Genomic DNA, 13,540 nt, shown 5'->3' with positions numbered 1-13,540 from the left:
CCCATCGATCCAGCCTGTCCAGGTCCCTCTGCAGAGCCTTCCTACCCTCCAGCAGATCAACACTCCCACCCAACTTGGTGTCATCTGCAAACTTACTGAGGGTGCACTCAATCCCCTCATCCAGGTCATCAATAAAGATATTAAACAAGACCGGCCCCAGTACTGAGCCCTGGGGAACACCGCTCGTGACCGGCCGCCAACTGGATGTAACTCCATTCACCACAACTCTCTGGGCCCGGCCGTCCAGCCAGTTTTTGACCCAGCGCAGAGTCCACCTGTCTAAGCCGTGAGCCGCCAGCTTCTCGAGGAGAATGCTGTGGGAGACAGTGTCAAAGGCCTTGCTGAAGTCCAGGTAGACCACATCCACAGCCTTTCCCTCATCCACTAGGCGGGTCACCTGGTCATAGAAGGAGATCAGGTTGGTCAAGCAGGACCTGCCTTTCATGAATCCGTGCTGGCTAGGCCTGATGCCCTGGTTGTCCCGCTCATGCCTTGTGAGCGCCCTCAAGGTGAGCCGCTCCATAATCTTCCCCGGCACCGAGGTCAGGCTGACAGGCCTGTAGTTCCCCGGATCCTCCTTCTGGCCCTTCTTGTGGATGGGCGTCACATTGGCAAGCCTCCAGTCTTCCGGGACCTCCCCCGTTAACCAGGACTGCTGATAAATGATGGAGAGTGGCTTGGCGAGCACCTCCGCCAGCTCCCTCAGCACTCTCGGGTGGATCCCATCCGGCCCCATAGACTTGTGAGCATCCAGGTGGCATAGCAGGTCATTGACTGCTTCCTCCTGGATTACGGGGGGTTCATCCTGCTCGCCGTCCCCGTCTTCCAGCTCGGGGGGCCGAGTACCCTGAGGATAACTGGTCTGCCTGTTAAAGACTGAGGCAAAGAAGGCATTGAGTACCTCAGCCTTTTCCTCATCCTCAGTGACAATGTTCCCCCCCGCATCCAATAAAGGATGGAGATTCTCCTTGGCTCTCTTCTTGTCATTAATATATTTGTAAAAACTTTTTTTGTTGTCTTTAACGACAGCGGCCAGATTGCGTTCTAGCTGGGCTTTTGCCTTTCTCATTTCTTCTCTGCACGACCTAACAAGATCCCTGTACTCTTCTGGAGTCGCCTGCCCCTTCTTCCACAAGCGGTAAACTCTCCTTTTTTTCCTGAGTCCCAGCAAGAGCTCCCCATTCAGCCAGGCCGGTCGTCTTCCCCGCCCATTCTTCTTACGGCGTACAGGGACAGCCTGCTCCTGCGCCTTTAAGACTTCCTTCTTGAAGATCGTCCAGCCTTCCTGGACCCCTTTGCCCTTCAGGACCGTCTCCCACGGGACTCTCTCAACCAGCGTCCTGAACAGGCCAAAGTCCACCCTCCGGAAGTCCATGGTTGTGGTTTTGCTGCCCCCCCTCCTTACTTCACCAAGAAGCGAGAATTCTACCATTTCATGGTCGCTAAGCCCCAGACGGCCTCCGACCACCACATCTCCCACCAGTCCTTCTCTGTTTGTAAACAGCAGGTCGAGCGAGGCACCTCCCCTGGTAGGCTCACTTACCAGCTGTGTCAGGAAGTTGTCTTCCACACACTCCAGGAACCTCCTAGACTGTTTCCTCTCTGCCGTGTTGTATTTCCAGCAGACGTCCGGGAAGTTGAAGTCCCTCACGAGCACAAGGGCTAGCGATTGAGAAACTTCTGCCAGCCGCTTATAGAACACTTCATCCGCCCCTTCATCCTGGTTGGGTGGTCTATAACAGACTCCCAGCAGGATATCTGCCTCGTTGGCCTTCCCCCTCATCCTTACCCATAGACACTCAACTGTACCATCATCACAATCGTTGAGCTCTATACAATCAAAACACTCCCTAACATACAGGGCCACCCCCCCGCCTCTCCTTCCTCGCCTGTCCCTTCTGAAGAGTCTGTAGCCATCCATTGCAGCACTCCAGTCATGAGAGTCACCCCACCATGTTTCTGTGAGGGCGACTAAGTCATATCTCTCCTGCTGCACAATGGCTTCCAGCTCCTCCTGCTTGCCGCCCATGCTGCGTGCATTGGTGTAGATGCACTTGAGCTGGGCTATCGATTTCGCCCCCGGCATCGGCACGCCACCCCTCGGCTCATCTCTAGCGAGCCTGGTTTTATCCCCTTCCCCCTTCGAACCTAGTTTAAAGCCCTCTCGATGAGCCCCGCCAATTCATGAGGCATGATCCTTTTCCCCCTGTGAGACAGCTGGACTCCGTCTGTCACCAGCAGGCCCGGTGCCATGTAAACCTCCCCATGATCAAAAAAGCCAAAATTCCTCTGATGGCACCAGCCCCGATTGAGTGCACCCTCAGCAAGTTTGCAGATGACACCAAGCTGAGTGGTGCGGTCGACACGCCAGAGGGACGGGATGCCATCGAGAGGGACCTGGACAAGCTGGAGAAGTGGGCCCGTGTGAACCTCATGAGGTTCAACAAGGCCAAGGGCAAGGTCCTGCACCTGGGTTGGGGCAACCCCCGGTATCAAGACAGGCTGGGGGATGAAGGGGTTGAGAGCAGCCCTGCCGAGAAGGACTTGGGAGTCCTGGTGGATGAAGAGCTGGACATGAGCCAGCAATGTGCGCTCGCAGCCCAGAAGGCCAGTCGTACCCTGGGCTGCATCACAAGAAGCGTGGCCAGCAGGTCGAGGGAGGGGATTCTGCCCCTCTCCTCTGCTCTGGTGAGACCCCCCCTGCAGCACTGCGTCCAGCTCTGGAGCCCTCAGCAGAAGAAAGACACGGACCTGTTGGAGCGGGTCCAGAAGAGGGCCCCGAAAATGATCAGGGGGATGGAACACCTCTCCTCTGAAGAAAGGCTGAGAGACTTGGGGTTGTTCAGCCTAGAGAAGAGAAGGCTTTGGGGAGACTTTATTGCAGCCTGTCAGTACTTAAAGGGGGCTTATAAGAAAGATGGCGGCAAACTTTTTAGCAGGGCCTGTTGTGACAGGACAAGGGGGAATGGCTTTAAACTAAAAGTGGGTAGATTTAGACTAGATCTAAGGAAGGAATTGTTTATGCTGAGGGTGGTGAAACACTGGCCCAGGTTGCCCAGAGAGGTGGTGGATGCCCCATCCCTGGAAACATTCCAGGTCAGGTTGGACGGGGCTCTGAGCAACCTGCTCTAGTTGCAGATGTCCCTGACCACGGCAGGGGGGTTGGACTAGATGACCTTTAGAGGTCCCTTCCAACCCAAACTATTCTATGATTCTACGATTCTATGGCACAGCTTTTAAATATCTGAAATAAAATTGCAAACCTGGAGATTTCACTCTTTATTCTTTTTACCATGCTATTGCTGAAGATACTGACAAAACTTTGCCCCTACATTGAAGATTGGGGCACCCTGTGGATGACTGGCAGTCACAGCCCTGGCACCTCCATCCTGCTCTGCACTAAGGCAGGGGTGAGCCTTAGATGTAAATAGGGATAGGGATGAGAGCCTCCAGGGACAGGCCTGACCAGAGAAAATGAGAGACTCAAAGCTTGGGATTTTGATCGTAATAGACTCCTCCATCCCTTCTCCAGCAGATGCTTCATCGGTAGTTCAGATACTGAAGGAAAAGGAGGCTAAAGACCTTGTTATTGGCACCAGTACCTAGGAGTTAGCCTCCCTCCACAAGCAGGAGGATCTTTATCCTTAAAAAAGGTCCAGCAGAACAAAAATGACCTTACCTTGATCACTAACAGGGAGACATGACCTTGACCTCGACCTCAACTTAGACACTGAGCCTTGAGTCAACATGGTAGAGGAAAATGAAACTTAAATTCAGCTTCCAGTGCAATCATGGGATCGTGCTAGAAGCGAGCGTAGGCCAGTGACAGAAGAGTGGCACAGATGCTTAGACAGCCAGAAAAAAATCGTCATTGCCTGACAATATATTTCAAGTTTCTGTAATCATTTTCACCAGACACAGAAAATTCAGAGCTGCACCCAATCTAGTGCTGTGAGCAGGGGTCCCAACTCAGGAAAGTTGGGCTTGTGCTCACAGGCTTCATGTCCTTCTCTGGTCAAGCTTATTATATGTCAATATTTAGAGTAAACTGTTTTGTATAATGGACCTCAATAGGACTGATCACAATTTTCTGAAAACTGGATTTTCATTGGAAAATAAAGATATATCTGAAACAGCATTTGTTACAAGGATTTACAATTTTATGGAATATTTTTAAGCCTTTCTCCCTCACACTTCCCTATCTGATATGACTAAAAATTTCCTTGTTTATGCAAGGTAGAGCGTTTAACTACAAAAATTCAAAGAGCCTCAAGGTTATTAAATAATTTGGTTATTAAGTAATCTATAACAACTTTCCTTGCATGGGAGACATCAAGTTCTGCTGCCTGGTAAACTGTCCCATTGACTAAACCTCATCACCAGCCAGCTCTTGCCTATATTGTGACTCAAGTCACTCCTGCTTTTAAAAAAAAGACTTTAAAAAGTCTTAAAATTTCAGCCCGTTGAAGAGTGAGAATAATTGTAAATCTCAGCATTTTTTATGAACTGTAAAAACTGGTCCCATTGGCTGCAGTGAAGATAATATTTCTAACCAGAAGTATACCAGAATAATACTTCTTACCAGATACCATTCTTTCAAGAGTGTGCTAGCACTCCCAGCAAAAGCATCTAGCAACCTGTACTATATTGTTTTTTTTCAGCTGTGGAAGATCTGCAAAAGGAAGTACCTGAGTTCCCTTCCATTCAGAGAAGTTAAAGGGACAGAAAATCACATTACAGAGACAGAGTGGTGGTATAAATCTTGCCCCTGGTTCAGCAGCGATCGCAGCTGAGTGAATGCACTCAGCACGTACAGGATTTGGGACGTGCAGATTCCAGCTGTGATGTTTCCCCCATGTCACAGCTATGCGCATTTGGTCCACAGTCAGGAGACACGTCCCCGGCCTCTGGGTGCTCCCCTTGCTTATTTGTGTTTGGAAGAGCCAAGGACACTAAACAACAGTGAGGTAGCGACATCTGGAGGACAGCCACCGAGAAAATCCTCTGCTCACTCAACCCATCTGTGACACATCAGGAGTTTCGGGACATGGGGTAGGAGCCCTTAGGTCTACGTTCATCAGATAAGTGAGAATGGGAGTCACAGAAGGACCCGCACTTAGTTTTTTGGTACAGGGTTAGGAACAGTGCAAGCACCCTGAAGGACCTTGCCCTCCTTCGTTCATCAGATTCTTCTGCCTTCTGTCACCAGGGTGGTCGGGTGCAGAGTGGGAGGGCAAAAACAAGTTGCCCATGAGATGCCCATCTCACAGTCCTACCCCATAGGAGGTGGGACATCCTGACCCCGGTGTGATTTGAACACACAGCCTTCTGATCTGGAGTCAGACGCGCTACCATTGCGCCACGAGGTCAGGGCTGGGGGATTCCATGCCCAAATGTCATCCCAGACTTTATGGCCATGGGCTGTTCTTTGAAGGAAGGGGACTTCTGATTCATCTGACAAAGGAGTGGGAGCATCTTTGCCAGCTGCCTTGCTAAGCCTGCAAGGAGGGCTCTAAATGAGGTACTTCAGAGGAGGAAGGCCTAAACATGACCATTGCCCAGAGCAGCCCTGCAGGGCCTATCCCAGCAGAAACAAGCACCTGTGTGTGGTGTCTCCAGAGGGACAGGAGGGATGGTGGCCCACCACCTCCCTGGGGAGAGAGGCCCCGTTCACCTGGCAGATGCACAGCACCCACCTCAAGCCCTGTGGCAGGACTGACCCTCATGCCTTTTAAACGGCCTGTCTGGGGTCACCTTCCTCCCAACAGGAGGATGGAGTGTGCTTTGAGTTCAGCTGCCCCCACATATCCTGGACCCATGCTGTTCCCTCTGCACCTCTGCCCCATCCCTCCATGGGCTTTCACCCTCCAGCCGGGTCACCACGCTGTGGGCAGGACTTGGCCACCCTCTCCTCAAGGCGTGGCCCTGTCCTCTCCACCTCCCATAGCCCTTCTGTTGGGGTTGCCCAGACACCCCTGAGGTGGCCCCCATGGAGAGGACATCCCCACCGCCTAGGCCGGGATCCGTGCCGCAGGGCTGTGTCCCTCCACCCTGACCTCGTGGCGCAAGGGCAGCGCGTCTGACTCCAGATCAGAAGGTTGTGTGTTCGAATCACATCGGGGTCAGCCTTGGGGCACCGCTCGCCACCCTCTGTATTGCCCCTGCTTTTCTGTGGGGCTGCTCTGCGCGTGGGGCAGGGATTCTGCAAGGCACTGGCCAACTATAGGGGGACACCTCAGGAATGGTTGGGGGGAAACGTGATGCCCGGAGCTTTCTTTTCAGCCAGGTGCTGTGCTGGTTGGAGGTTATGGGTCTATGACCAGAGTGGAGGCCAATGCAGGGACGTGTTCTGGTGGGTGCCACAGTTTGCCTCATCAACAAGCCGAAGAAAGTGAAGTCTTCCTCAGAAAAGTGCAAGAAGCTTCATAACTGCATGCTCAGTCACTCGGGGGGGACCTGGACTTACCCTCAGGCAATATTTGCCTGGGAGGGAAACGTGAGGTGGTACCGTCAGTCCAGGGGATTTCTGGAGGGGATCAAGGACAATTATTCAGTGGAGGATTATGGAAATAGAGACAGGTTTCTGATGAACAACATGAGAAGTTTTTTCAAGAAGAGTAAGAAGGAGGATCTGGGGAGCTCTAATCTGGTCAGCCCCACCTCAGAGCCCAGGTGGAGACTATGGAATAAATACTCCTGAAAGCCATGCCCAAATGAAGGAAGGATGTGATGATGACTGGAAACAGTGACCGTGGCTTTACCGAGGGCAGACCACTCTTGGCCAGTGTGGTAGGTTTCTATGAAGACATGACTTCCTTGGCGTTCAAGAGGACACCAAGGAACGCCATTTATCTTGGCTACAATTTGATCTCTGACGGGGTCTCCCAGCCTTGTCACTGTGGCAGGGCACAGAGACAGAGTGCCTAAGCTGAATCACAAGGCAAAGCAAAGCGGCTGGACCAGGGGGCCGAGGGGGCTGAAGTCAGCGGCTGGCAGCCCGGCTGATGTTCCTCACTGGTTGATGTTGCATTGGATGTTGCTTGGTGTCTTTGTGCTGAGCGCAGAGGATGTTCTACAGAGCGAAGGATGCGGGCAGCCTGCCAGGGCCACGGGGCTGGTGAGGGGTCAGGGCCAGTGGCGCAATGGACAACGCGCCTGACTACGGATCAGGAGACTGCAGGTTCGACTCCTGCCTGGCTCGACACTTTTAGCCTGGCGGTTGTTCCTCCTGCTCCCTCCGCGAGGGCCTTTCTTCTCCTGCCCATCATCCATCCTCCTGGGCCTTCTGCGGGGGGCAAAAGTGCTGGGGCGTCCTCTTGCCCTGCAGGAATGAAAGAGGTCCTCCAGATCTTTCAGCGGAGCTGGGCACCCCAAAATGGGCAGAGCTGGGGCCCACACCACAGCCAGGGGCATCACAGCAAATCCCACAGCAGAATGGAGATGCCTCCTGAACGGCTCCCTGCAGGCTGGACAGACCCAGCACCCTCAGGCTGTCCTGGCTGATCATGTGCTCTGGTCCCCAATCACCTCTGAGGCCCACATCCATCTTGTCACAGTTTGTCGATGCCTTGCAAAGTTCTGCATGCAACATCAATGAGCCCCATGGAAAGCACGGACAGGCCACCTGCCTGCAGCCCTGTCCCAAGCCTGGCCTCAGCGTGATTCAGACACCCAACCCTGTGATCCAGGTGCAGATGCGCTGCCCTTGTGCCACAAGGTCAGGGTGGAGGGGTGCAGCACCCGGGCATCTCAGACCCCTCACTTTTATAAATTTGCAACCTTCTTTTAGGAATTAGGATTGCTCAGGAGACTACAAGGTATATCAGACAGGAAGAGGCAAAAGCATGTCTGCCAGCAGGCTTTAAAAAACTTTAACTAGGGGAAAAGCTCAAAGAGGTGTGGAAAAGTGTGGAAAAGGACAAAGCTAGACTTGCTCCATGTTGTCAGTGTCTTGTTTGTACTGAGGAGGACAGTCTTGGACACAGTGCCCCAATGATGGTCTCAGAAGTGCTGGATGGAGAGCAATAGTCCTTCCTCTTGAGCTGGTAGCTATGTTCTTGGTAGGACAGCCCAGCATGCAGTTGGCCTTCACGGGTGCGAGGGCACACTGCTGACTCTTGTTCAAGTTGTTGTTCTCCAGGACCCCCTACGCCCTTTTCTGCACAGCTGTTTTCTTGACAGTCTGTAGTGCTGCATGGGGTTATCCCATCCCAGAGGCAGGACATGGTGTTTACCTTGTCCGGGTCACTCTGAATGACACCCGTCCCTGCCAGTGTCAACTGCTCCCCTCCCCATCGGTGTCATCCGTGAACTCATATAGGATTCATCCTATCCCATTACTGAGTATTGTCAGTGAAGATGTTCGATACTATCAGTGGCAGCATTGACCCCTGAGGAGCACTAGGAGAAATTAACCACCATTCGCACTTCCAGCCCCTGACCACAACCCTTCAAGCCCAATGTCCCAGCCCACTTTCCACCCACCCCTTACCCACAGTTGTTACTAGTGAGGCTTCAGCCAGCTTTCACTCAGTAGTGCTCAGGGAGACAGACGGGAGATCTTCATAGGGCTTATGAGGAAAACACACACTCGGAGACCTCAGAAGCAATCCTGCTGCTCAGCAGTCTAGGAGGTCAGCAGGCCAGGGCAAAAAGGACTTGGGGAGTGGTGGATCTTGAAGCAGGTGGCACATTCACAGCTTTGACGAGGTGTTTCTCGAGGTGATGCTCCTGTGATGCTGATGACAGAGAGATGGGAAAAAAGCCTGGAAGGGGAAGGACCTCATGAAGACAGCTGTCCCCTGTCACCACCGCGAGAGCCAGGCAGTTTGAGAGTGAGCCAGGCAGGAGTCGAACCTGCAATCTCCTGATCCGTAGTCAGGTGCGTTGTCCATTGCGCCACTGGCCCCAGCCTCTGGTCCCCCCTGGTGCCCCCGCCGTGCTTTCTGTACCACCTGGGTGTGTTGGTGGTTGTGCTGGTTTTGGCTGGGGTAGAGTTAATTTTCTTCACAGTAGCTGGTATGGGGCTGTGTTTTGGATTTGTGCTGGAAACAGTGTTGACAATACAGGGATGTTTTAGCTATTGCTGAGCAGTGCTGACACAGAGTCAAGGCCTCTTCTGCTCCTCACCCCACCCCACCAGCGAGCAGGCTGGGGGGGCACAAAAAGTTGGGAGGGGACACAGCCGGGACAGCTGACCCCAGCTGACCAAAGGGATATTGCACACCAGATGACGTCATGCTCAGCAGATAAAGCTGGGGGAAGAAGAAGGAAGCAGGGGACATTCAGAGTGGTGGCGTTTGTCCTCCCAAGTCACCGTTATGCGTGATGGAGCCCTGCTTTCCTGGAGATGGCTGAACACCTGCCTGCCCATGGGAAGGAGTGGATGAATTCCTTGTTTTGCTTTGTTTGCGTGTGCGGCTTTTGCTTTCCCTATTAAACTGTCTTTATCTCAACCCACGAGTTTTCTCACTTTTACTCTTCCGATTCTCTCCCCCATCCCACTGCGGGGGAGTGAGCAAGTGGCTGTGTGGTGCTTAGTTGCCGGCTGGGGTTAAACCATGACAGTGGTTAAAGGGAAGTGACAAGACCTCACCTAGCTCCCTCCTGCCCCATCCATGACAGCCTCACCTTACTCGCCTATGGGGGAGAGGTCAGTATTGGTCCCACTGGTCCCACTACCCAGGAGAAGCGGTGCCTGTGCTGAGTCCCCCCACAAGGAGCCCGGGCAGCAAGGGCAGATGGTGGCCTCCAGCCCCTCAGCTGCTCTGGTGTGTTGGAGGTGACATCTCGCCTGTCCCATGGGAAGTGTGGCTACAATTCCCAACTAATGCAGGGCTTGGAGCAGCCCAGGGCTCTCTGGAGCCATGGTGCACAGCTGAGGATTGAGCTCAGCCCAAGACCACCTGTTTTGTCCTCCATTTACTCCTGCCTGATGACAGAGGGCAGAGCAGGTGAGCTGTGGGTAGCGAGATCTTGCTTGATGGCCCATTGGTCTGGGCTAGCCTGTACAGGGGCATCTTCGACCTTCCTTGTCCAAGCCACATCCAGGGTGAAGGCACCACAAAGGTGGTGACAAGCCCATAAGCCTGCCAACGTGGGATGGAGCAGCAAAAGAACATGGAAGCAGGAACTTCCCGTTGAATAATAGAGTGATTCAGGTTGGAAATGACATGTGGAAGTCTCTAGTCCAAATTTCTGCCCAACTTATGACATTCAGATCAGTGCCTTGCCTGCTTGAACTCTGAATAACTTCAAAGATGGAGAGTCCACAGCATCCCTGGGCCCCTCTCTCAGCAATCTACTACCCTCACAGTGAAATTTTTTTTGCTAGTATATCCAGTCAGAGCCTCCTCTGATGCTAGGGAAGACTTTGCTACACAGGAAGCTCGGGAAGAAGGGATAAACTCCTGGCAAAGGCAGGCCACCATGGAGAAAGAGGTCCCCTGTCACCATCAGTACTACTGGCCAGGCTGCGGGCAGGAAAATGGCGAGCCAGGCAGGAGTCGAACCTGCAGTCTCCTGATCCGTAGTCAGGTGCGTTGTCCATTGCGCCACTGGCCCTGGTCCTCTTGGAGCTCTGGGGGCTTCCCATCACTGGATGGGCTTTGTGAGGGGAGGAGCGGAGGGTACAAGAGGATCTAGTTAAGTATAGAAAAAAAGAGATTTTATGAGATCCCTGGAAGCCAAGTGATCTAATCCCCTGCTCAGAGCACAAAAGTCTTTCGCATTATGTCATTTTGTTAGTCGAGCTTTGAATGTCTCCAAGGATGGGAACTCCAAAACCTCTCTGGGACCCTGTTCTAATGTGTGACCTCTGATGTGTGAAATTTTTTTCCTGTCGTCTAATAGAGATTTTCCTTGATGTAATCCATTTTTGTTGAGCACCATCCTCTATGTCCACAAGAAAAACCTGGCTCCACTGTCTCTGTAGGCACACATAGCATAAAACAAGATTATAATCCTTCCTTGACCTCTTCTTCTCCGTATTATAGAAACCTAGCTCTCTATGCCACTCCTCATCAGGCACTCCACCATCTTCTCATCTGGATGACCATCTCTGGGACTTAATGCAGTTTGTAAATGTCTTTCTTGTCCTGGAGATCCCAAAACCAGACACAGACTCCAGATGTGGTCCCACAAGTGTCAAACAGGGTGATAATCATTCCCCCAATCTGATGGCTAGAATTAGTTGCTGACACAGGAAAACCAAAGCTCAGCTGGAGTTGAGTTTGGTAGGAATGTGAAAGGTCAACAAAATGGCTTTTAGAACCACATTGGCAGCAAAAGAAAATTAAAAGAAAGTGTGGGAAGACTTCTGAGTGAGTGAGGGAAATAGCAACAGACATGGAGCAGGCTGAGGTACTCAATGACTTCTCTGCCTCTGTCTTTATTGATGAGGTCTGCTCTCAGCTTTATGTCCCTTTGCCTTCTGACAGAGCCTGTGGCAGTGGATTAGTCATGGCAGAGGATGATCAAGTCAGGAATCACTTGAGCAAAATGGAGACATGAAGGACACAAAGGTAGTTGCAAACTACCAGCATAGGTTTACTAAGGTCCTACCTGACCTACCCAACTGCCTGCCTTGTTGGAACCTGGGAAAAGAAACACTTGTTTACTCTGACTTTTAAATAGGGTCTCCAAGTCTTCTTGTAGCCAGATTGAAAAGATACGGACTGAATGAGAGGCTAAGAAGGTGGGTGAAAACCTGGCTGGACCACCAGACCCAGTGTTGGGACCACCAGTTGGAAATGTAGCAAGTGTCCTGTTAGTAATGGAGTTTGCAGGTGTTGATGCTGACACTGACACTCTTAAATGTCTTCATTAACAGCCTGCATGATAGGATAGGGTGCACACTCAGCAAGTTTCTGGTCGACATCAGCAAAGGCTGATACACTGAAGGGCAGGATTGCTCTTCAGAGGGGCCTTGTGAGGCAGGAGAAATGGGCTGATAGGAACCTCATGAACCTTAGAGAGGATAAAAGCAAAATCCTGACACGTGGGGAGGAAGCACCCCAGCAGCACCCTGCAGAAACGGGGAACCTTTACCCTGGTGTGATTCAACCACACAGCCTCCCGATCTGGAGTCAGACGTGCTGCCCTTGTGCTACAAGGCCGATATGGAGGGATGCAGCCCCCAGGCACGGACTCAGCCTGGGTGGTGAGGATGTGCTCTCCATGGGGACCACCCCAGAGCTCGCCACTACAGCTCCCAGGAGACCCAGGGCTGACCCCAACCCTGATAATTTGGGCATTGCAGCTGGGGGTAAGTGAGGTATCTCCCCCACCTCAGTCATTAACACTGGGACCCCCCGGGCACCTTTTCACCAACTGAAAACTTACCTGCTGAGCCCCCATTCCCAGGCCTTGGTTGCAGCTCCCTCCCTTTTTCACTCCCTCTCTCTATCCCTCTCTCCTGCCCACCTTCATCAAAGACAAAAAATTTGGGAAAATACTTTTCCCTCATATTTGGACAGAACCTCCCGTTTCAATTTATACCTGTTCTCTCTCATCTTTTCATTATGAAATGCTGTAAAGAGCCTGGCTTGACGACCTCCTCATACATACTGGAAGTTTGCTATCAGGTCCTCATTGAAGCCTCTTCCCCAGGCCAAAAAAACACAGTTCCAATGGCTTCTCCTCATACAGCGAGTATGAGGAGAAGCCATGGGACCAACACCAGGCCATTTTGGTGGCCCTGCACAGGACTTGTTCCAGTTGATCAATGTCCTTATGCTGTGGGCCCCAAAGCTGTGTGCAGTATTCCCAGTGTGGAACAGGAGTAAGCAGTGGGAATAGAGGGATGTCAGTAATGCGTAGGGGAGAGTGATGAGACAAGGTGCCCAACTCCACTGTAAGGTCTGGAGGACCTCTTTCATGCCTGCAGGGCAAGAGGATGCCATGCCCCAGCACTTTTGCCCCCCGCAGAAGGCCCAGGAGGATGGATGATGGGCAGGAGAAGAAAGGCCCTCGCGGAGGGAGCAGGAGGAACAACCGCCAGGCTAAAAGTGTCGAGCCAGGCAGGAGTCGAACCTGCAGTCTCCTGATCCGTAGTCAGGCGCGTTGTCCATTGCGCCACTGGCCCTGACCCCTCACCAGCCCCGTGGCCCTGGCAGGCTGCCCGCATCCTTCACTCTGTAGAACATCCTCTGCGCTCAGCACGAAGACACCAAGCAACATCCAATGCAACATCAACCAGTGAGGAACATCAGCCGGGCTGCCAGCCGCTGACTTCAGCCCCCTCGGCCCCCTGGTCCAGCCGCTTTGCTTTGCCTTGTGATTCAGCTTAGGCACTCTGTCTCTGTGCCCTGCCACAGTGACAAGGCTGGGAGACCCCGTCAGAGATCAAACTGTAGCCAAGATAAATGGCGTTCCTTGGTGTCCTCTTGAACGCCGAGAAAGAAACCTACCTCTTCAAAGAAACCTATCTCTTCAGAGAAACCTACCACACTGGCCAAGAGTGGTCTGCCCTTGGTAAAGCCACGGTCACTGTTTCCAGTCATCATCACATCCTTCCTTCATTTGGGCATGGCTTTCAGGA

At 52.5% G+C, this 13,540-nt stretch overlaps 6 non-coding genes across 6 annotated transcripts; 2 read left to right on the top strand and 4 right to left on the bottom strand.

Moving 5' to 3' along the window:
* Positions 1 to 5,297: 5,297 nt before the first annotated feature.
* TRNAW-CCA (transfer RNA tryptophan (anticodon CCA)) lies at positions 5,298 to 5,369 on the bottom strand. The gene has a single exon. It is a non-coding gene; the product is annotated as a tRNA-Trp (tRNA).
* Positions 5,370 to 6,053: 684 nt separating this feature from the next.
* TRNAW-CCA (transfer RNA tryptophan (anticodon CCA)) lies at positions 6,054 to 6,125 on the top strand. Its single transcript has one exon. It is a non-coding gene; the product is annotated as a tRNA-Trp (tRNA).
* Positions 6,126 to 7,128: 1,003 nt separating this feature from the next.
* Positions 7,129 to 7,201, top strand: TRNAR-ACG (transfer RNA arginine (anticodon ACG)). Its single transcript has one exon. It is a non-coding gene; the product is annotated as a tRNA-Arg (tRNA).
* Positions 7,202 to 8,835: 1,634 nt separating this feature from the next.
* On the bottom strand, positions 8,836 to 8,908 carry TRNAR-ACG (transfer RNA arginine (anticodon ACG)). Its single transcript has one exon. It is a non-coding gene; the product is annotated as a tRNA-Arg (tRNA).
* Positions 8,909 to 10,490: 1,582 nt separating this feature from the next.
* On the bottom strand, positions 10,491 to 10,563 carry TRNAR-ACG (transfer RNA arginine (anticodon ACG)). The gene has a single exon. It is a non-coding gene; the product is annotated as a tRNA-Arg (tRNA).
* Positions 10,564 to 13,011: 2,448 nt separating this feature from the next.
* Positions 13,012 to 13,084, bottom strand: TRNAR-ACG (transfer RNA arginine (anticodon ACG)). The gene has a single exon. It is a non-coding gene; the product is annotated as a tRNA-Arg (tRNA).
* Between the last annotated feature and the right edge of the window lie 456 nt (positions 13,085 to 13,540).

Source organism: Aptenodytes patagonicus, chromosome 3 (genome assembly GCF_965638725.1).
Source record: "Aptenodytes patagonicus chromosome 3, bAptPat1.pri.cur, whole genome shotgun sequence".
NCBI lineage: Eukaryota > Metazoa > Chordata > Aves > Sphenisciformes > Spheniscidae > Aptenodytes > Aptenodytes patagonicus.
The sequence above is the reverse complement of the archived record's forward strand: the minus strand, read 5'-3'. Positions and strand labels throughout refer to the sequence as shown.